Source organism: Diabrotica virgifera, chromosome 4 (genome assembly GCF_917563875.1).
Source record: "Diabrotica virgifera virgifera chromosome 4, PGI_DIABVI_V3a".
In the NCBI taxonomy this organism is placed as follows: Eukaryota; Metazoa; Arthropoda; class Insecta; order Coleoptera; family Chrysomelidae; genus Diabrotica; species Diabrotica virgifera.
The window spans coordinates 230,123,947-230,148,423 of record NC_065446.1 but is presented as its reverse complement, the minus strand read 5'-3'; positions in this window follow the sequence as shown (position 1 = coordinate 230,148,423).

The window sequence follows — 24,477 nt, the reverse complement described above, 5'->3', positions numbered from 1 at the left end:
AGACGCAGGACAACCTGCAACCAGGCTAAAATGGAGTTTCGCGGGTCATAACGCCAGACAAACGGACAATAGATGAAATACCACGATACAACAATGGATACCATAGACACGAAAGAGAGAAAGAGGACGACCCCAGATGATGAGATGACATTATAAAGATAGAAGGAACACACTGAAAGCAGAAAGCACAAAACAGAAGAGAATGGAGGAAACTGAGGGAAGCCTATGTTCAAAATTGGACGAATTAAAGGGCAAAAGAACAACTTTGGCAGATTTACCATTATTCTGATATCATTTAGTCACTTTAGTTTTTTAAATACAACATAATATTTAGGAATTCTGAATATTATAAAATTAATATTTAGGCAGGATTCAAATCGGATGAAGAAGGAGGTCATTCATTACTACTTAATCTACCAATTAGTCCATGTAGTGAGACCGCTCCCGTTTGGAAATATTTCTGATTCGGTTTCTTTGCGGATTCCTATTCAAAAATGTCCCCTTTAAACAAATCTGAATGGTTCCGGGCGGAATTTTTGGGCAGAAATTGTTTAAACAATTTTATTAAACAAATACAAAAGATCAAGTTTTTTTGCTCTGGAACATACATTTTTAAGTTTTATGGGTCATTCTTAATAAGAAACATATCTTGTAAATTTTCTAAAAAATTGATAGTTTTCGAGTTATAGGCGATTTAAAATCTGAAAAATGTGCATTTTCGAGGCCTAATAACTTATATTTAAATTAGTGTTTTTGAGGTTGCCAGATACTCAAATTGAAGTTTAAACATTCAGCTTCAAGATTCTGAAGAGCTATTGCGTCTAACCTTAATTTAAACTGTTGTTTTTTAATTGTTAAATAAGCATGTCCATCCGATTTTTTGCCGATGCGGTGCGCTCTATTTCAAAAATCTCCAATTTTCCCGCGAAAAATATTTTTTCTAGATTCTTTGGGACATTCTAAATAAAATAAGTTTCTTGACATTTTTCTTAGAAGTTAATAGTTTTAAAGTTATAAGCGATTTAATATCCGAAAATGCGTTTTTTGGCATTTTTCGGATTTTAAATCGATTATAACTTTAAAACTACTAACTTTTGAGAAAAATGTCAAGAAACTTATTTTATTTAGAATGTCCCAAAGAATCTAGAAAAGATATTTTTCGGAGGAAATGGGAGAATTTTGAAATAGAGCTCGCCGCACCGGCAAAAAAATCTGATAAACACGGATATTTAACAATTAAAAAACAATGGTATAAATTAAGGTTAGACGCGATCACTCTTCAGAATCTTGAAGATGAATGTTTACCTTCAAATTAAGTATCTGGCAACCTCAAAAATACTAATTTAAATATGAGCTTTTAAGCATCGAAAATGCGTATTTTCGCATTTTTCAGATTTTAAATCGCCTATAACTCGAAAACTATCAACTTTTAAGAAAAATTACAAGATACCTTTCTTGTTTAGAATGACCGAAAAAATCTAAAAATATGTGTTCCCGAGCAAAAATCGTGATCTTTTGTATTTATTTAACCTTTAACTACCTGCGCATTAAGTTATAACATAACTACACGCGTGGCGTACTTTATACGCCACAAGAAAATACACTTAAAAACAGCGAATTTTGCTTATTTTTTGTTTGAAAAAATACACTTAGTTGTTTGTTATAAACCTTATTCGGCATCAGTGAATACTTGTGAGTTCCTTCTCAGCAAACCAATTGGGATTTATAACTGGAATCAAGGAATAACTGGATTCCATGATAAATAAAATTACTAATAAAAAATTTTTTGAAATGTGATTTTTTACAGGAGAAAAAGTATTGTTTATAAAGAAAAATATATTTTGTGCCATAATGACTAAAAAACAATTGAAATATGTACTTATATTACGACTTATATTAATATAATCGTGACGTATATTGTCCACCACCGGAAACAACAAATAATAACCTGTAAATTACAATCTTCCCAGAACGCCGATTATAACGAAACTAAAACCAAATTGCAAAGCACATTCCAGTGATAGGTTAGAGAGATAAACAAGGTCAAAAATTAAATTTTTAAATATATTTGCAGTAGAATTCTTATATCTGGCGTACAAAATATGTCAGCGCGTGTAGTTAAAGGTTAAAAAAATTGTTTAAACAATTTCTGCCCAAAAATTCCGCCCGGCACCCTTCAGATTTGTTTAAAGGGGACATTTTTGAATAGGAATCCAGAAAGAAACCGAATCAGAAATTTTTTGAGACGGGAGCGGTCTCACTACATGGACTAAATCCATCGTCCGGGGAATATATGACCTAAATAACGCCATTTACACCAAAATAAGCTGGAGCTCCGTCTTGCTAAAATATTATCTCATAATTTTCCATAAACTTGTTTTTAAGGGAAGGTATGATTTCATTTCTAAGTAGAACTTGATGATTGTTGCTTGTCAAACTTCGTTCTATAGAAAACGTCCCAATTAACAGAGTATAGACAATACATTATCTGTATTTCCGAATTCCGAGAAGTTCCATTAGATGAAACAACTCAAAGTTTCTTCCATCGGCCACATTATGATGGATACGCGCCAACTCGTAACTTTTAATGAGAAAAATTTTCAAATCAAAATGTACACCGGCAAATTCGTAACTTTTCTATTACCTGACCTGCCAACTCGAAACTTTCTTCAGGTGAATTCGAAACCATTGATTAAATCTAATACCTTAAATCTAAACCGAATGTTTCTTGGTTTGCTTAAAAACATTATATTTTTGTATTGTATGTACCTATAAAAAATAGCAAAAATTGAAATATCTTAATAAAATAATTGAAACAATATTATAGTGTTTCATTAACACGTGTTATAAATATTATTTCCATCAAGTATTATAGAAGTATAGCTCTACACGAGCTTGGTTTTCATCAAGTAATTGTAAATTCAATATCTAGATGTTTAGCAATGATAAATTATTTAAATATTAAATCCATCTGATAATTTAAAAGCAAACAGATTTTCCATATTATGTTTATTTCGGACACGCGCCAACTCGTAACTTTTAACAACAAAAATTTTCAAATCAAAATGTAGATACACCGGCCAATTCGTAACTTTTCTATTACCTGACCTGCCAATTAGAAACTTTCTTCAGGTGAATTCGAATCCATTGATTAAATCTAATACCTTAAATCTAAACCGTATGTTTCTTGGTTTGCTTAAAAACATTATATTTGTATTATATGTACCTATAAAAAATAGCAAAAATTGAAATATCTTAATAAAATAATTGAAACAATATTATAGTGTTTCATTAACACGTGTTATACATATTATTTCCATTAAGTATAGCTCTACACGAGCTTGGTTTTTATCAAGTAATTGTAAATTCAATATTTAGATGTTTAGCAATGATAAATTATTTAAATTCATCTGATAATTTAAAAGCAAAGAGATTTTCCATATGTTTATTTCAAGTCTAAAAGATTATTAGCCCAGTAAATGAACGGGAAATACGCCGATACCATGTAATTTTCAGGGGCAACTCCGAATTGCATGAAAATTTGGATTTAGGTTCTACTTACCCTCCACTTCAAAGTTGAAATTGTGCCGTTGGTTGCTTTTACTTGGGGGGTGAGAGTCACCCCTTCTCGGGGGTGAAAAAACATATATTCAAGATAGGACAGGAAATGGATAAATTGACTAATTTTAAGCAACTTTTGTTCTATAAAGTTTTGTGTGTAAGTCAATACTTTTCGAGTTATTTGCGATTTAAAATGTTTATTTTTCGACAAAAGCACTACGTTTTCAGACGGTTTTTTGCAAATAACTCATAAAGTAAATATTTGATCGAAAAAACACCCTTAGCGGAACTGTAGCTTATAAAAAATCGAAAAAAATGGTGTATCAGTAAAGTCTATCAATGAAGTAAAAACGAAGTTGTAGCTCATGAAAAATACGTTTTTATTTGTCTGATTCCAAATCGAATATTTCAAGGTGAAATCACCGAAAAATTAAGCACTTTTCGGGGAAACCCATTCAAACTTTTTAAAGTGTTTACTAAAAGCTTTATTTTAATTGTTTTTAAAAATTTTTAGCATTAAGAATAAGCAAGTTACTCTCAAAATAAAGTTGGCCCTCTTTTTTTTTGGTAAAAAAATCATGAAAATCTCCCCGTGTTTAGCTCCCCAAATGAAATTAATTACCGCTTTACAAACAATTTACTTACTTATTTATTTTTTATATGATCTGTCAGTCTCACCGGTTTACAGTGCTTATTTTTGAAAGGGTTCTAGTTGAAAAAGCTTGAATGGGTCACTAATCACGAGTGTATGCAAATTTTAAACAGCCATATCTTAACCAATTTTTGTCTTACGGAAAAACAAAATGAAACTAGCATATTTATAATAGAAAAACCTACATTTTTTACTCTTTAAGATTTTTCTTATCACTTATACTTTTTAAGTTATTTTGAAAAAAGGAAATTTTTCAAAAATTTTTAGAAATTTTTTTTACTATAAAACCAAATTTTTTTCGAAAATAAGCACTTCAAACCAATCAAACTTACAGATCATATAAACAATACACATACAGTTAAAATAAATGGTAAAGCGGTAACGATTAATTTTATTTAGGGTGCCAAATAGAGGGAGGTTTTCAGGATTTTATTTATCTAAAAAAGGGGCCAACTTTTTTTTCAGTGTAACTCGTTTATTTTTTATGCTAGAAACTTTTGTAAAAAACAAATATAAATCTTTTTTTAGATACTTTAAAAATGTTAATAAGGTTTTTCCAAAAAGTGCTTAATTTTTTGGTGATTTCGCGTTGAATTATTAGATTTGGAATTAGACGAATTAGAACGTATATTTCATGAGCTACAACGTTGCTTTTGCTCAATTTACAGACTTTACTGATAAACCATTTTTTTTTTGTTTCTTTATAAGCTACACTTTTGCTAAGAATATTTTTTTCGATAAAATATTTACTTTTTGAGTTATTTGCGAAAAACGGTCTGAAAACGTAGTTTTTTTGTCGCAAAAACAACATTTTCAATCGCGAATATCTCGAAAAGTATTGACTTACGTAAAAAACTTTATAGGACGAAAATTGCTTATAATCTGTCAATTTATCCTTTTCTGGACTTATTTTAAACACGCGTTTTTCACCCCCCGAGAAGGGGGGAATGTCACCCCCCAAGTAAAAGCAACCAACGGCACAAATTCAACTTTGAAGTGGTGGGTAAGTAGAACCTAAATCCAAATTTTCATGCAATTCGGAGCTGCCCCTGAAAATTAAACTCCAAAACGATCATTTATTGGGCTATATTCCTTTATTTAGTTACGAATTCACCGGTAGTTGATTGGTTACCGAAAAATTACCTGAGGGCCAGAGTTACCAATTGGCCTGTAATTAGGATGGGGTATTAAAATAGTTACGAATTCACTGGGACCCATTATGATAGGTAAAAAGTATAAATTATAGAGATTATTAATACTAATGACAGTCAATAATGATCGGCCGCAATATGATAGGTAAAAAATATCAATTATAGAGATAATGGTTTCGTGCTATAAGTAACGTGTGGAGTGGGGAATGTGTGTAGACTATATTCTAGAAAGCCGGGTAAGATAGATACTTACACTCCACCCAACCAACGAAAACGGAAGAACGCCAGAAGAAGAAGAGTGGATATTAAGTAAGATTATATTAAGTAAGATTACTAAGCATCGTACTTCTTCAAGCATCTTCAAAAGAGAATTTTAAATGGAAAAATTTAAATAAAATAAAATATTTTTATAACGTTCTAATGAGTATTTATCATAATTTTATCTGAAATTAATGAGTAAAACATGCGTTTTGACATAATTTAACAATGAATTAACTAGATATTCAAAGTTATTAAAAAGTAATTTAAAAATTATAGATAGTACCACCAAAGTCAGGTGATAGACGATAGGCTGATGGGAAAAAATCAGGAAAAAAGTATGCCGATAATTTCAGGTGAATAATAATCATTAAGTCAGTTCTGGAGAAAATTCTTATGTAGAGTAAACTGAAATAATTATCGACTATTTAACACCTTAAAATTGGATTTAAGTAGGGATAGTACTCCAGGGAAATAAAGCAAAAATATACCATGTTCGGGACACTTGCAGGTTGCAAATGGGTTTTTGGTACTATTTACATAGCTAAAATATTATAAAATACAAAAAGGCCCGTCATAGATCGGAGGAGAATTTTAGTTATTAACAAATAGGGTCAAAAATGGCAGTTTTTTCGTTTAAGTCGCTACATACGTAAAAATAGGGTAATTAATTATCTTATTTAGAGTATTCATCTTCCAGTAGATAAGCAAGGGTTTAAAATGGCAGTTTTTGACTAAAGGCAACTAACGGCAACAGAATCATGACAATTGGAATAAAGGGGTTTTGAAGGATGATCTATTAAATGAAAATATTTTAATCTCTTTGCAACTTCCGGTTATACCGGAAGTTGCTTATAACTTCGTTTTTTTATGGGACACCATGTATATTTTTACATTTTTGGATTCTCTTCGATGTCTTCTTTCTTAAAATATTAGGTTTTGTAATATTATACAGGGTATTTTAAAAGATAATTACGTTTTTTTATTAATTTCGTAGCAACATTAACACCCTGTAGAATTGTAGTAGTTTGACATCTAAAACTCTACTTACGTTCAAATGATTTTTAATATACTCTACTATTGTTAAGAATCATTAGTATAGCTAAATTTTTAATTTTAGTATAAAGGGTTGGTCGAAACTCGGAATGAGTATTTTCTGAGTTTTCTTAAATGGAACACCCTGAATTTTAGTATTGTAATGAAATTATATTTTATGGTACTTTTTTATTTCTTAAGCATTCCCTATACCTAACTGCTTTAATTGTGCTTAATTGTTAATCGCACCAACAATCTTAACTACGTAGGTATTTTGATAGCTAAACCATTATTGGTAATTTTAAGGACCAATCTGGATTAATATGTATTTATTTATTAACTAAAATTAAAAATTTAGCTATACTAATGATTTTTAACAATAGTAGAGTGTATTAAAAATCATTTGAACGTAAGTAGAGTTTTAGATGTCAAACTACTACAATTCTACAGGGTGTGAATGTTGCTACGAAATTAATAAAAAAAACGTAATTATCTTTTAAAATACCCTGTATAATACTACAAAACCTCATATTTTAAGAAAGAAGACATCGAAGAGAATCCAAAAATGTAAAAATATACAGGGTGTCCCATTTAAAAAAAAACGAAATTATAAAACCGAAGTTGCAAAGAGATGAAAATATTTTCATTTAATAGATCATCCTTCAAAACCCAGTATTTCTAATAGGCCAGTTATCTGCCTCACCCTATATACATTTTGTATACCGTACTGTAGATATACTACACACATCGGCGTACGTTTCACTTTATGTTTTGACTTAATTTGTTTGAAAATGAATCGTGACGAATGGGAAAAGTTATAGCGGACGAACAATAAATACTATTTATTAACTGTAGACTAAATCCACTTCGTTATTTGTAAAGCTGTTATTTTTAGCATTGATTAATAACTACTACACACTGGCTAGTTTTTAATCAATGCTTTTACACAAATTATTCGCCTAGGTAGATCATAAGTAAGGTCAAAGTTAGCCACTTTTTTTATTCCTACCTACATATAAAATATCACACTTTACACCCATTATATTTTAGTTGCTAAAAAATTTAGTTAAAAAATGTTTTCTGAAAACTTGATTAAGGAGAAGATATATTAATATTATTAGTTGCTAAAAAAGTTTAATAAAAAAACCTATAATACAAAATTTTGGACTGTTCTCTTATATTATATCTTATAATGTTTTTATTCTTGTATTTTTTGACTGATATCCACGATCACATTAATTTAAACTATTTATTAACATTAAAAATAATGAGTTGTAATTACAGAATATAAACATAAACTTACGTGCATAGAAATCGGCCCACCTAAAAATTTGGTCATTTTTAAAGTCTCGTATTTCCTAAACTTGTTGGCCGATTTAAGTGATTTTTTTAATATGTTATAGCCTTGTTCTTCAACAATATCACTGAAATAATATTATTGTTAAACAGGTAAGTGTTATTTTTTACCGGGTGTAACAATGATAGTGTGTTTTCTCCTCAAAGTTCGGAACACCCTGTGGAATATTCTAGCGTATATAAAATATTCAAATTAAAACTCAACTATAGCCTTAGTCTCTTAACATTTTGCTTTTTGATTCATTCGCTTACGTTGGATAATAAAAAAGTTAGGTATTTTAACAACTAGCAACGTTCTTTATCAATACAGGGTGTTTCTAAATAAGTGCGACAAACTTTAAGGGGTAATTCTGCATGAAAAAATAATGACCGTTAGGTTTATAATCGGGTCCCGGTGAATTCGTAACTATTTTAATCCCCCATCCTAATTACAGGCCAACTGGTAACTCTTACGCACAGGTAATTTTGCGGTAACCCATCAAGTACCGATGAATTTGTAACTTTCTTTTCTAAGTAATTACTAACGATGTTGATAATCTAATACCGGTATTCCAGATATGTACTTGTATAAATTACTCTCTTTGAAGGTGGTGTAAAAGTTATTCATCATTTATGTATTATCTCTTGGACGAGTTACATGAGAAAGTCGAAATAAATTTTGTTAAAATGGCTGAAATACGTAGCAGATTTCTTAATGAGTGAACGTGGATAAAGTTAGATAAAAATATGCTCGGAACATTAATAAAAAAATTAAAGTATTAAAAAATTTTGAAAAACATCGATTTGTTTCTACTTTCATTGCTAATAACATTAAAACGATTCACTTTGGAACAAAGTCGTAGTGAAATAAAATAAAGATAATTGAATTTTGCATGATATACGACTGGTTAAAAATGTCTTAAATTATTACCCTTCCTGCAAAATAGCAATAAATACAAAATAAGGGGGTAAAATAAACCTGTTTTTATTTAGTGTTTTTCAACCACTTTGGTTGCATCTAGAACCTTCTTAATTCTATTATAAAATCCTTACAATATACTTAAATTGTCCACCAAATTTAATTAAAATGGACCTGATAGATTTTGCATAAAAATTTTGCAATCTAATTTTTTTTAATTTAAATTTTTTAAAAACTTTCTCAACAAAAAGTAGATCATTTAGAGGTTTGCTAATTTTTTTTACATATGGAGCGTTCAAGTATTACGTAACGCGATTTTTGACCCCCTTCCCCCCCTGCGTAACGCACTGTAATGGGCGTTTAACTATTACGCAACACAATTTTTGTAGATTTTTGACACCCCCCCCCCCCAACCAGCGTTACGTAATACTTGAACGGTCCCATATAAAGAGGCACTCTACCTATTTAATACACTTTACATAATTAAAATCGGATTATCTAAGCGGCCTCCGCACTGTTTTAAAGTTATAAACAATTCTTTGGCTTATAAACAAATACAGTGAGGACACTTGAGTCGGAATAAATTCATTTTCTCGAGAATGGGCAACTCTGCAGATAAATCCGAAACAGGTTGATTTTTCTTTTTTTTAATTATACATTTTTTGGCTTATACATCAAACTAGTTACGTCATTCATCTGGGTATGGTGACGTAATTCAGTGGTTCCCAACCTTTTATGTCTGGCGACCACCTTTTGAGGTTTTTTCATATCACTTACCCATGATGATATATAATGTACGCTACTCAGGTTCTCAGCTACTGTAAGAGCCATGCCGGGACCCACCTGAAATCTGCCCGCGACCCACTAGTGGGTCACGACCACGACCCACCGGTTGGGAAACGCTGACGTAATCAATGATTTTTTTTTAAATGAGAATAGGGGTCGTATGATAGCTCATTCGAAAGGATATGCAATTCTCTATTTCCTAATATAAACCTTAACATATAATTATTTATACAGGGTGCCCATTTTTTAAATTAAATTGAGACAAAAGAAGAATATATGTATATAATTTATTTAATTCGAAATGCATTTTACTGTTGTCCTAAACAGTAAAAAAATGTTTTATTTGATAAACAACTATTGTTTTTCACTTAATTCAATATTAGTTGCCACTCTCCAGCCTCTTAGCAGTTTTAACATTTAATTTAAGCGAAAAGCAATGTTTATTTTTCAAATTTACATTTTTTTCTGTTTTCTGACTGCAGTAAAATGTATTTTGCATTAAATAGATTACCTACATTCTTTTTTTTTTGTCTTAATTAAATTGAATCAAAAAACTTTTTTTGGACACCCTGTATAAATAATTATGTTAATGTTTATATCAGTGAATACAAAATTGAATAACCTTTCCAATGAGCTATCACACGGCCCCTATTATCATTTTAAAAAATCATGGATTTCGTCATCACGCCCAGATGGATGACGTCACTAGTATGATATGTCATACCAAAACATTAGAATTTAAAAATAAAAATCGACCTATTTCGGGATTTATATCCAGAGACACCCATTCTCCAGAAAATGAATTTATTCCAACTCAAACGTCCTCACTGTATTTGTTTATAAGCCAAAAAATTGTTTATAACTTTAAAACAGTGCTGAGGCCGCTTAGATAATCCGATTTTAATTCTGTAAAGTGTATTAGTGTATGTAAAGTTTTTAAAAAATTTGAACTCTTTTTAAACAATTTAGATTGCAAAATTATTATGCAAAATCTATCAGGTCGATTTTAATGAAATTTGTTGGACGATTTAAGTATGTTATAAGGATTTTGTGTGCGAATTACGAAGGTTCTAAGTGCAACCAAAGTTGTTGAAAAACACTGAATAAAAAGAGGCTTATTTTGCCCCCTTATTTTGTATTTATTTTACAGAAAGCTATTTTTTGCTATTTTACAGAAACTACAGTATTGCCCATAATAAACAGTACTGAAACTGAAACACAGTTGTATCTTTGTGCGCGCTGTCATATTCAAATTAACTAGTATAGACCTGTCGAGTAATCTTTAAATAATTACTTATTAAGGCCTAATTGTTAAAAATGGTGTTAAATACAGAGGAGAAAGTGTTTCTCGTGGAACATTATTTTCGCTCATACTGAATCGGCCGACGTAATAGTGCAAGTCTGCTATACGTGTGTGATCAATTCACACAATGTTTTAATAAACGTTGTCCAAGTAATGCTGTAATTTTGAAGGTTGTTGAAAATTACAGCATTATAACGTTTATTAAACCGTTGCGTTGTGTGAATTGATCACACACGTATTGCATACTTGCACTATTACGTCGGCCGATTCGGTATGAGCGAAAATAATGGTCCACGAGAAACACTTTCTCCTCTGTATTTAACACCATTCTTAACAATTAGGCCTTAATAAGTAATCATTTAAAGATTACTCGACAGGTCTATACTAGTTAATTTAAATATGACAGCGAGCACAAAGATACATCTGTGTTTCAGTTTCAGTACTGTTTATTTTGGGCAATACTGTATTTTACCCTTTTTTACAGAAAGGTATTTTGTAAAATAGCTTTGCTATTTTACAGAAAGGGTAATAATTTAAGACATTTTTAACTATTAGTCGTATATCATACAAAATTCAATTATCTTTATTTTATTTTCCTACGACTTTGCTCCAAAATGAATCGTTTTAAAGTTATAAGCAAAGAAGGTAGAAAAAAATCAATGTTTTTCGAAATTTTTATATATTTAAATTTTTTTAATAATGTTCCGGGCATATTTGAGAAGGAGCATAAGTGAATTATGATTATTGAAGTTGTCACCTAACTTTATCTGCAAAAATCCGAATGACACCTTGCACATCCTCAAATAGACGTTTTTTTTACAGATCCGCCCTTGTCTATACATATAATATTGTTTCAATTATTTTATTAAGAGATTTAAATTTTTATTTTTTAATAGGTACATATTATAATACACAACATGTTTTTAAGCAAACCAAGAACCATTCGCTTACATAATAGTGTTATATGCCCCGTGTTGGCTTAATCCGTTACTGTTCAAATTTATTTCTTACCTTTTAAATTAACTACCTGTGGTATTAGAATTAAACAATGGTTTCGAATTCACCTGTATAAGTTGCGAGTTGGGAGGGCCAGGTAGTAAAAAAGTTACGAATTGGCCGGTGTACATTTTGATTTGAAAAAGTTTGTCATTAAGAGTTACGAGTTGGCGCGTGTCCTTATAATCATATGTTCGCATATGCTTCGTTTCAGAAATACGGGATGTTGAATTTGTTTGTACAATCTGACGATTTATTTATTGCTCTAAAACCGCATGAGATATACACATGAAATTGGGTAGGTTTTAAGAGGAAATTGTTGCGCATTTTTTGGCATACAGTTAAGAATTTTATATTCACCCTTGGCGTGCATACGGGTAATATGACCGGGTAGTATGACCCGCATGCACGCCAATGGTGAATATAAAATTCTTAATTGTATGTCAAATATGCGCAATAACTACCTCTTAAAACCCACCAAATTTCATTTGCATATCTCAACCGGTTTTAGAGCAGTAAATAAATCGTCAGTTTGTAAAAAAAAAATTCAACATCCCGTATCTCGAAAACGAAGCATTTGTGGACATATGTTTATAAATGAAACGGTCATTATTTTTCATGCAGAATTTCCCCTTAAAGTTTGTCGCACTTATTTTGAAACACCCTGTATTGATGAAGAACGTTGCTAGTTGTTAAAATACCTAACTTTTTTATTATCCAACATAAGCAAATGAATCAAAAAGCAAAATGTTAAGAAAGCCTAAGGCTACAGTTGGGTTTTAATTTCAATATTCTATATACGCTATAATATTCCACAGGGTGTTCCGAACTTTGAGGAAAAAACACACTATCATTGTTACACCCGGTATAAAATAACACTTACCTGCTTAGCAATAATATTATTACAGCGATATTATTGAAGAATAAGGCTGTAACATATTAAAAAAATCACTTAAATCGGACAAGTTTAGGAAATACGAGACTTCAAAAATGACCAAATTTTTAGGTGGGCCGATTTCTATGCACGTAAGTTTATATAATTGGAAATATAAAGTATTACTTTGTAATAATATTATGTTACAATATTCAAAAATCTATAAAAAAAATAATAAAAAAATAGAAAAAAAAATATATAAAAATAACTAAAAAAATAAAAAAGAAAAGGAAAAAAGAAAAGAAAAAAATCATTCAAAAATCTATAAAAAATAAAAAAATAGAAAAAAAATATATAAAAACTATATAAAAAAATAAAAAAGAAAAAAAAAGAAAAAAAAAAAGAAAAAAAGCATAAAAAATGAGGAACTTAGACAGTCCATATAGCAAAGTAGAACTCAGATGAAATAAAGAACTGCAGGAGATATTGCTGTCGAAGTCTAAGGTCAGAGGCCCTCAGAATCTGCTTTATATATACTTAAATAAATAAAAAGCATATAATATAAATAAAATACTTAATTACAAACAAATTAACAAAAAAAGTCTATATTAGAGGTCAATACTAGTATTAGATTTAGGATAAGATTGTAGGTATACGAAATACGAAACAATGACTACTAGTAAGTAAAAAATTGTAAAATTGGCGAATCGATTTAGTGCCTAAGTCATATAAACCCAAACAAACAACAACAAAAAATCTTAAAAAATCTTACTAAACTAAATATTTTCAATTAAAATAATTTACTTACTCGATGTCGTTATCATCTTCATCTTTCCATTCTGCAGGAACTACCCCGAGCTTCTTATGGTACACCAGTCGTTTTGCCCTAACACGTTTGCTCACAGCAAATATAACCGCTGTCACCCGCACCATGATTTTTTAATTCTAATTAAATAAAAAACACCACAATCAATAAATACCAAAACGTTGTGAAACTGTCGGGGAAGACCTAATGGGTCCGTCTGTGGTACCAGTTTGAACCATTATAGAACCATTCTACTAATACGCCTGTAGGGGAGACGGGAAAATCTCTAGACTTCTATTGAAAGAAATCGGTTTCTTAAGACTTCTTAATGGAATATTGGATTCGAAGAATATGTCGTTAAATCGAAATTAAACGATGAAGATTAAAATCTGACAATGAATATTTAGAAAGTGAATATACCTACATATATTATTTTGAAATGTAAAGGACAAAAAATAACGGTTTTGGGTTTCAATATTGTTTTTGTACTAAAGGTACAGTGGAACCCCGTTAACTCGGATTAATCGGGACCGCGGCCTATCCGGGTTATCGAAAATCCGGGTTAGCCGGAGAAAATGGTAAAAATTAATAAAATATGGTATGCTTACAGATAAACTCCGTTATAATTGTCACACAGACACTGGTAAACCACGTTCGCATTCCACACAAAACCACACATACAAAGCGTCGTCATGAGTCTTATTCTTAGCTTTATTAGCTTTGCACCGATTGTCCAAACTGTCTTTTGTTATCATTTTGTCCAAACTGTCTTTTGTTATCAAAAAATCTTCGATTTTAGTTCTATTTTTCTTCCAATCCGATACTGTAGATGTACCGACACCATATAATGCTGCAAGATTCACCTTTATCAATTCTACTTAATGCTTCTAGTTTCTTTTCCATTCTCACTACAACATTTTTACGTTTTGTTGCCCTTATAGACAAAAACACGCACACAAAATCTGAATAGATTTACGAACGATTGGAAGCGAAAAATACGACTTTACTACACACAATACCGTCTCTGATGTTATGTTATTTAATAACAGTGATGACTAAGACCATTGTTAAAAAAAGAATATTAATGGTCTTTGTAATGGTATATGTAGTTCAAATTACACAAGTACCCATTATCTCTCAACTATTATATTACATAGAGTTGGTACAAAACCTCCTGAACCTTGAAAATGCGTATGTATAACCGAAATAAAATGAAGCCAAAAACATACGACTATTTTATTTGCTGCGAATTGCGCGACAGGGTCCCATCTGCACCCTGATATTTTCTTTAATGTCGGATTCAATCGTTTCGTTCGTATATTGACGTCACCAAATGAATGAATTAGGTTCACGAGATTTTGTAACAGCTAATACATCTTTATTGTTGAAATTTTTGTCTGATAAAAATCGGTCCGGGTTAGCCGGAGTTCCGGGTTATCGGGGGCCGACTTATCGGGGTTCCACTGTAATAAAGTCTCTCCAGAGGGAAGGAAAGGAAAAATCTAACATAAAGTTAATAGATCTTAAACAGTGGAAACACCATTATGAGATTTTACTGACAGAAGATAGATGTAAATTCCAAGAGATCGAAATGGAAGAATTAGCCGAACATACACAAATAGTTGAGATAACAACCGGAGAGTTAAGCGAAGCCCTCAAAAGATCTAAAAACGGTAAAGCAGCAGGACCTGGAGACATCCCAATTGAGTTGGTAAAGTACGGACCAAACATATTACATGAGATGTTGGTTCAACTATTTAATAAATGCTTAAAAGGACAAAATATTCCTGATGATTGGAATTTTGGATACATCAGCTCAGTATTCAAGAAAGGGGATAAACGCATATGCTCTAATTATAGAGGAATAACTGTTACCAGCTCAGTAGGGAGGTTGTACGGTCGAATAATAAAGAAAATAATAGAATCAGAATACGAAGACATGGAAGAACAAAGTGGATTTCGTGCAGGAAGATCGTGCACTGATAATATATTCGTTCTGCAGCAGGTAATAGAAAAACGGAAGACAAGGAATCTATCTACCCACCTATTGTTTGTAGATTTGGAGAAGGCATACGATACGGTACCTTTGAAAAAACTGTTTCAAACATTGACGAAGGTAGGTCTCAGTAGAGAGTATGTGGATGCTATCGCAAATATATACAAAAATGCAAGAAGTGTCGTTAAAGAAGGAAACTTTATATCTGAATCATTCCCTATATCAAAGGGGCTTAAACAAGGATGTTGTCTGTCTCCGACTTTATTTAAAATATATATTCAATCATCGCTAGAGCAGTGGAGGAAACAAGTATCCGGAATGGGAATAGACATAGGCAGTGGTAAATGTCTAACAACTTTGTTTTTTGCAGATGATCAGGTAGAATCTGTCTTTCTAAAGAAAGAATATGAAAAATGGGGCCTCAATATGAATATGTCAAAGACAGAGTATCTTAAAATAGGGGATGATGAAGAAAATCCAGAGTTAGAAATTAGAACCACGAAAAGATGTAATGAATATAAATATCTCGGATCTATAATATCTAAAGAAGGCACTACCAAAAGAGACATCGAAAAGAGAACGCAGCAGGGCAAAAAAGCGGTAAACATTCTGAGCTCTCTACTGTGGTCTAAAGATATAAGGCAAGAAACGAAATTGACAATCTATCGTACCTTGGTAGAGCCTATTATGACTTATGGGGCAGAAGTTTGGCAGATGACAAAAAAAGATAGGAAAAGAATAGAAGTAGTAGAAATGGATTATCTAAGGAGAGCCTGTGGTATATCTAAAAAAGATCACATCAGGAATGAAGATATTAGAAGGAGGACACATACTGTATATTCCAGTGTAGATAAAATTGAAACTAGACAACTAGTGTGGTATGGTCACGTGAAACGAATGAATGAAGATATATGGCCAAAGAAAGCTTTAAATTACATACCACACCAAAGAAGAAGAAGGATAAGACCTTCAGTTGCCTGGGAAGAAAATGTACGGCACATCATGAAAGATAGAGCCATCAAAGAAGACGAATGGATGGACAGAAAACGATGGCGGTCGAAATGCGAGAAGAGGCAGAGGCTGTAGGAACCTCGCTGATAGATAGATAGAGATATTGTTTTTTACGAAAGGAGGTATTAGAAAGCATAGCAGGATACATTAGAACATTATGTTGACTGGAATATATCTACAGAAGAAGTATGGACAGCTGTAATTGCTAAGAAAAATGGTAAGGTTCCAAAACCAGGTGGAATAATAATTCAAATGACAAAATATGGAGGCGACCAGATAATATAATATTTAATGCGATTATTTAATATCTTCTTCTTAGCCTTCTATCGTCCACGTTTGGACATAGGCCTCTCCCAACTCCTTCCATCGATCTCTATCCTGAGCAACATATTTCCAATTCGTTCCGGCTACTCTTTTAATATCATCAACCCATCTCATCTGTGGTCTTCCTCTCGGTCATTTACTCTTACAAAGTCTCCAGTGTTGTACTATTGCATTCCAACGATGCTCTTTTTGTCTAGCAGTGCGACCTGCGAAGCTCCATTTAAGTTTGGCAACATATTTGTTGTTATGTCCTCGACTTTTGTTTTTGATCTTACTCAGTACTCAGTCGTTCCTCTTTTTATCTGACAGTCGTATACAGGCCCGCCGTAAGCGGGCGTGCAAGGCGTGCACCGCACAATGGCGGCATGTCCAGGGGGCGGCAAAAGAGCAATTGAATGGTGGGCTACAACAATGTTGTAAGCGACAGAATTGAGATTATGCAGGAGATGAAAAAACATATGGACAAGCTATTTATGAACATACGGATACCAACATTGCGGTACGAAAAACTCGGGGAAGGCAAAATGTTTTTAGCCAGATTGAAAGATGCTCGCATTGGTCTTTGGATATACAATAATATTGTATTAAAACCTCACTTTGACCCAATATGTCGCTTACAACATTGTTGTAGCCCACCATTCAATTCAACTATTTTTCTTTTATACGATATATAGCGTCAGCGGAATCACCAGCTGGAAATGTAATAGCTTATTTTTTATGAAAGTCTGTCAATGTATCTGATTTCATTACAGCTGAATACGTACGTTTGAAAATATAACTATATTCAGAACCTGCGATATAAGCAAAATAGCACTTAACGTATCCACTAGCATTTGTTTAGGTAATAAATATAAATATCAAGAACATTATATTTTCCTCTGTTTCATTTATTATTAAACACTTTTTTATCGCCTTATTAATTGATGCTTAACTTGTGCCTTTGTCCCTAAACTCTTTTTCTGTTAGCCATCAAGTTGATGTACGATAAGAATACGAGTGTGGAGTATAAATTTCTAAAAAGGTCAAAATATTTTGTGATTGTGAGTGTTTTTTGTAGCTCATTAAAAAAGACGTTCTTATTCGTCAAATGCTAAATCGAATATTTTAACGTGAAATAACCAAAAAATTAAGCACTTTCCGGAGAAAATACATTAAAACTTTTTTAAAGTGTTTAAGAAAAGGTTTATTTTTGTCCAGTTATCCAAAATAAAGTTGGCCCCTTTTTTTTTGGTAAAAATAAATCGTCAAAATCCTCCTTACTTTAACACCCTAAATGAAATTAATCGTTACCGCTTTACCATTTACTTTACAGGTATATGTATTGTTTATATCTGTAAGTTGGACCGGTTCGAATTGCATATTTTTGAAAAAAATTGGTTTTATATTAAAAAAAATGTTTTTTAACTTTTGGAAAAATGTCGTTTTTAACGTAAAAAGTATTAGTGATACAAAAAACCTCAGAGTAAAAAAATGTAGTTTTTGCTTTTATAAATATTTTAGTTTTATTTTGTTTTTCCGTAAGACAATAATTGATTAAGACATGGCTGTTTTGTTCAAACCCTTTCAACTAAAACCCTTTCAAAAATAAGCACTTTGAACCGGTGAAACTTATAGATCATATAAAATATAAGTAAAAAGTACAGTTTGTAAAGCGGTAACGATTAATTTAATTTGGGGCGCTAAATATGGGGAGATTTTCACGATTTTTTTACAAAAAAAAGCCAACTTTATTTTGAGGATAACTCGCTTAATTTTGATGCTAGAAACTTTTATAAAACATAAAAACAAAGATTTTTATAAACACTTTAAAAAAGTTTTATTGGGTTTTCCCCGAAAAGAGCTTCATTTTTTGGTAATTTCACGTTGAAATATTCGATTTGGAATTTGAGGGATAAGAGCGTCTTTTTCATGAGCTACAAATTTGCTTTTACTCGTTCTATAGACTACGAATATACCATTTTTTCGTTTTTTTTATATGCTACATTTTTTCAAAGAATATTTTTTTTATAAAATACTTACTTTTTGAGTATGTGCGAAAAATCGCCTAAAAACGTATTTTTTTTTTGTTGAAAAGTAAACATTTTAGTCGCAAATGACTCTAGTACTACTGAATTAACCTAGTACCTAAGTTAAAAAACTCTATAGAAGAAAAATTGCTTAAAGTTAGTCAGTGTATCTGTTTCCGGACTTATTTTAAACGTATATTTTTTCACCCCCTAGAAGGAGTGACTTTCACACCCCAAGTAAAAGCAACCGACGGCACAAGTTCAACTTTGAAGTGGAGGATGAGTGGAACCTAAATCCAAATTTTCATGCAATTAGGAGTTGACCCTGAAAATTATACGGTATCGCCGTATTTCACGTTCATTTATTGGAGCCTTATTAAATTTTAAAGCTGTGTTTCTTTTTATCCTTTAAATCATTTTGCTTAAAACCATTTTTTAATTATAAAATAATTACATATTAAGATATTTTATTTTTTGAATTTTAATTATAAAAATTTGTACTTTTTGTAATGTATTTTTAAAAGAAGCAATCATTTAAATAATTTTGTAACAATTTGTATTATTTAAGAATACATTATACATTATATTTTGGTTTTGTAGTGTTTCTTAAGAATATTAATGTATAGTTTCAAAATATTGTATTGCAAATTATCATTATTAAATGGTTATTATTTGTGAAGTATTCTTTTTCTTTTTTCACACCATTATGTATGTAAGAAAACTAAGGGACTTTCTGAAAGGCCAATCTAAATAGTTATAGTGAAAGAGGGGGCGGCATAATTGGAATTGCGTTCGGGCGGCCCAACTGTTATCGGCGGCTCTGGTCGTATACCTAACATTGCTCTTTCTATTGTGGCTAGTTTTTTCATATTTGCCTTGGTTCGGGTCCAGGTTTGACATCCATATGTCATTATAGGATGGATGCACTGGGTGAACGCTTTGTTCCTCAAGTATTGGGGTATTTTGCGGTTCTTAAGTATCCAACTAAGTTTAGTAATTTATGTACTCTGGTTCTCTTTGTTAAATTTCAGGATTTGGCCTAGGTAGATATATTCCTGGACTTTTTCTATCTCACTCCCGTTTATAATATATATTTTCCATCTCACTGCCAATTTTCGAAAATCGACATTTTGTAGAAGAAACACACATCGCCTTTATAGAAGAAAAGTCATAAGATAACGTACTAAGGTCGCAATTACACGCTTACACGAAGTTGAAATTGAGCAGGAGGTAATTAATATTTTGAAAGTTATATTTTCAACTGGGCCGGCGTAGCTTAGGCGGTAGTATGCTTGGCTCGAGTGCTGGTAGGCCGGGGTTCAAATCCCACTGCCGGCAAGAACAACTAGACATTTTTAAAAATGTCTCTAGGCCCCAGGTCGACTCAGCCTGAATAAAATGAGTACCTTGGGTAAAACCAGGGGTAATAATAGGCGGTTAATAACAGGCACTGGCCCTGTTACCTTCCTTGTATACCGTAGGCCCTAGATATAGCAGACTACCCTGCTATACTCCCAAAGCCATGTTAGCGGTATAAAACGAGAGACTCCAGATTTAGCCATACGGCTCACACTCCCTCTAAAAGGAGAAAATTGACTCATCCCAGATACCTACGGTATCAAAAGGATTGAGCTCTGGTGGGACTCTTTCTGTGTTATCGAGCCCTAGGTGACTTGGTATGCTGGATTTTCTTCCAGAAATTTTCGTACGCATCTGGCCATCGCGAGTAGTACAGCTTTCTGCATGGTCTTATAAAGGTGTTCATTCAGTAGTAGACATAATCATCGGTATCGTCTGGGTACTTTGCATTCTCCATTGCCTTCGTATTTGAATTTCCAGATCTCTGTACTTGGCGATCTTGTCAGTAAATTTACTACGTTAATTATTGTTGTTAGGTATCGCCACATCAATTATTGTTGTTGGTCTTGTTAATTTCTTAACTAGTACGAGATCTGGTCTATTATGTGCCACTGTTTGGTCTGTGAGCACAGTGCGGTCCCAGTATGGCTTGTAGTTGCCATCCTCAAGCATACTCTCAGGGACGTATTGATAATACGGGAGATGGTCCGTTTGGAGAAGTCCCAGTTTGATAGCTATCTCTTGATGAAGGATTTTTCCTGCTGAGTCATGCCGTTCCTTTGTTGCAGCAAGTGCCTGGCAGCCTCCTGTAAGATGTTGGATGGTTTCTTGGGCTTGACATCCATATTGGCATCTGTCGTTTTGAACCTGAGGGTCTTTGATGATACATTTCAGGTAATTTCTGGTTGGTATAACATGATCCTGAATGGCCAGTAATGAACCCTCCGTTTCAGGGAACATCTTTCCTGATGTCAACCAATAGTTCGACGCTGTATTGTCGACATAGTGTTGGCTGACCTCATTGGGATGTCGCCCGTGCAGAGGTTTACCATCCAGGTGCGCATTTTTTAAACTATTATTATTATTATTATTATTATTATTATTATATATTTTCAATTAAAGGGATAAGACAAGGATGCAGTCTATCTCCTCTATCATTCAATCTTTATTTGGGAACAGACGTGGCTGTGCCTGTATGAGGATATCAGTGGGCGACGCCTACTTAACCAGCCATTTTTGCACATGATTCGTGTGATCTGGAATTTTTGCTGAGAGGACTATACGTTCCTTTTGCTTGGTTTTGAATTGATATCTGAAATATCTCCTCTATATTGACACCCAGCCAATGAATATTAGAGGACGCAGAGGAATACTCTGAGGTACATCTGTATACAAGTACATTTCAAAAGCCTCTAAGGGGTTAATACGGGATATTTTCAAGGTCGATGCTTCGACACCATACAGGGTGTCCCGGAAAATAGGGCGTTCCTTTAAGGTATGGAGAGAATACACAATTTGGAACAAAAAAGTCCTATACCATTTTTTTCTAAAGTTAACCGTTTCCAAAAAAAAGTTAACATTGTTTTCCATATACCTGTATTTTAATGTTTGGAAATTTTAATAAATTGGCAACATCGGACGCACTACGGAATAATAACATAATAAGAACTCGTTTGTGATTGTGATTAACAGTTTTTAAAATAATCCAACCTAATAGTAGGTAATACTTATGTATTTACTATTTGTTTACTAAAATTATTTTCTTTTGAAATGTATTGAAATACCTATTGCATAATTTTAAACGAATTACACATCTTTTAACATAAAAACACATCTTTTAACTGAACAAGTATTATGTATTTAGTAAGGTTTAAATGGGTTGAATGCTGAGTATTGCTGAGGGCTTTAACTGAATTACATAGTTTTAATAGTTTACAGTGGAACTTAAATACACCAGATAATGTCTCAGTAATTTGTTTACTTGTGAACTGAAATAACTAAGTTGTACTTACTTGAAAATAATTATTATACCGAATAGATGTTTCAAGTAACCTTTCACAAACACCATTCATAGGTAATAACATAATAGGTAATACACTCACTATTCGAAAACATTTTCGGCATTGACACTAAACAGGATTCTTTAAAACTATCTGTTTACTATCTATCTTCTATCTATTTATTTACATGGGACTGTCTATGCTTAAATTTGCGTACCGCACATAGTTGTCAGATTTAAATTTACCTACCAAAATACATTTTAATTTTTTGGTCAAACGGTTACATTTAGAAAAAAATGTTATAAGAGTTTTTTGTTCTACATGGTGCCTTCTACCTATACCTTTAAGGAACGCACTATTTTCCGGGACACCCTGTATAAGACCATATGTAACATTTAATCATGCGTCTCTGAAGTTTCAGGTGATTGTTACAGAAGAGTGACTTCATTTTTAAAAAAGTAACTCTTAATATTTTAATTAACTTGTCATGATGTACTGTATCGAAAGCCTACGTCTAATCATTAAAAATGGCAAATACGTATTAACATGGATCTCAACATCTCTTGATCCTCTCTAAAGGCGATCTCTCGTATAATGAATAATGATGTAGTCGAATTTCCGCACCATAGTCTTCGTTAACTGGTTTTAACATATCTGCCGGGATGTTATCAGAGCCATCAGCTTTCCTGTTCTTCCAGTTCTTCTTTTTCCTCCACTGTTTTGACAGGCAACAAGCAAACTCACTCGCTCAAGCTTTAAAAGAATTGGTATCAATATCTCACGACCAATTGCCAGGAAAAAGTAATATCTAGCCTGAATTAAGAAGAAGAATAAACTGCTTGTTGAAGTCTACCATCCACAGTAAATTATAACGCTGTGGAAAAAGAAAATGAAGGAGAAAAGCAAAAAGAAGGAAAATAATGTAAAAGTTTATCCTAAAGGTAGGTACTAAATATATAATTTTTTATATTTAAGTACCAGAAGAAACCCTTGCTTTGTCTCACTTTATATAGAAAGAAGAAAAGAAATACATCCATGTTTGTTTCAAAGGTTTCTTAGAGTCAGTTTTTTCCTATTCTTCAGGTCTGCATATTATTACCAAAATGAAAAATTACAATCACGGCCTGATAATGTATATTTAAATAAACATATTAATAAAAATAAATTTTTTACTAACGATATGTTCCCACTTATCCCTACAAATTTTAGGGTAGTTTTCCATAAGTTTTACTAGAATCATCTTATTATAATCATTATAATAGATGAGGTTGTCTACCTGCCGAAAAGAAATTGCTTATTTTAATAGTTTTAAAGATTTGGAATATTTTTATCTGGTAATATAATTATTTAAAAACTAATACTTTTATCAGAAACAGTCACTTTTCTTATTCATACTTAGTTAAATATTTTGTAGTTAAAAATTATTGATGAATCACTAAACATAATACATAATAATACAGGCCTATTAGCCTAACTTTCTTTCTTCTAAAAAATATGAAAAAAGATTTTAAATTCATCTATAATATCAGTGGCAGATCTAGACATTTGCCATGGGAGGGGAAATTTGCCTTAGGGGGGAACTTCCAATGAAACACCAACCAAAATACATAAAAGAGAAACCCAAAATACATAAAAGACATAAATAATAAAATAATAACTTATTTGCATTAAGTTCCCTTAATTCTCACAACTGGCGTGTTTATTGGGTTGAATTTGTCTGTCTGTGTTTTAAATTTCATGTCAGCTACTATATTTTTTTGTTTCAATAATTTCATTTTGGACCTTGATAGGGGGGGGGGGAATTTCCCCTTTTTCCCTCCCCGTAGATTCGCCACTGTAGAATATCTATTAAGTATACCCAAAAAACCCATCAACATTAAAGTGGATGGGGGTGCATAACAAGTACTGTCCCCGCGTTGTTGTTCAAAATATTATATTCTCATAAGAGCAGGCAGAACAAGAGGACGGCATATTAGTTAACGGAATGAATCATATATGTTGATATGTTGACGACGCTGTGTCTACACATTCCATACAGGCATTATGACCAGGTGTCATAATTTATTACTCAGAACCAATCTCCATCCTCAGATCTATGTTTTTTCA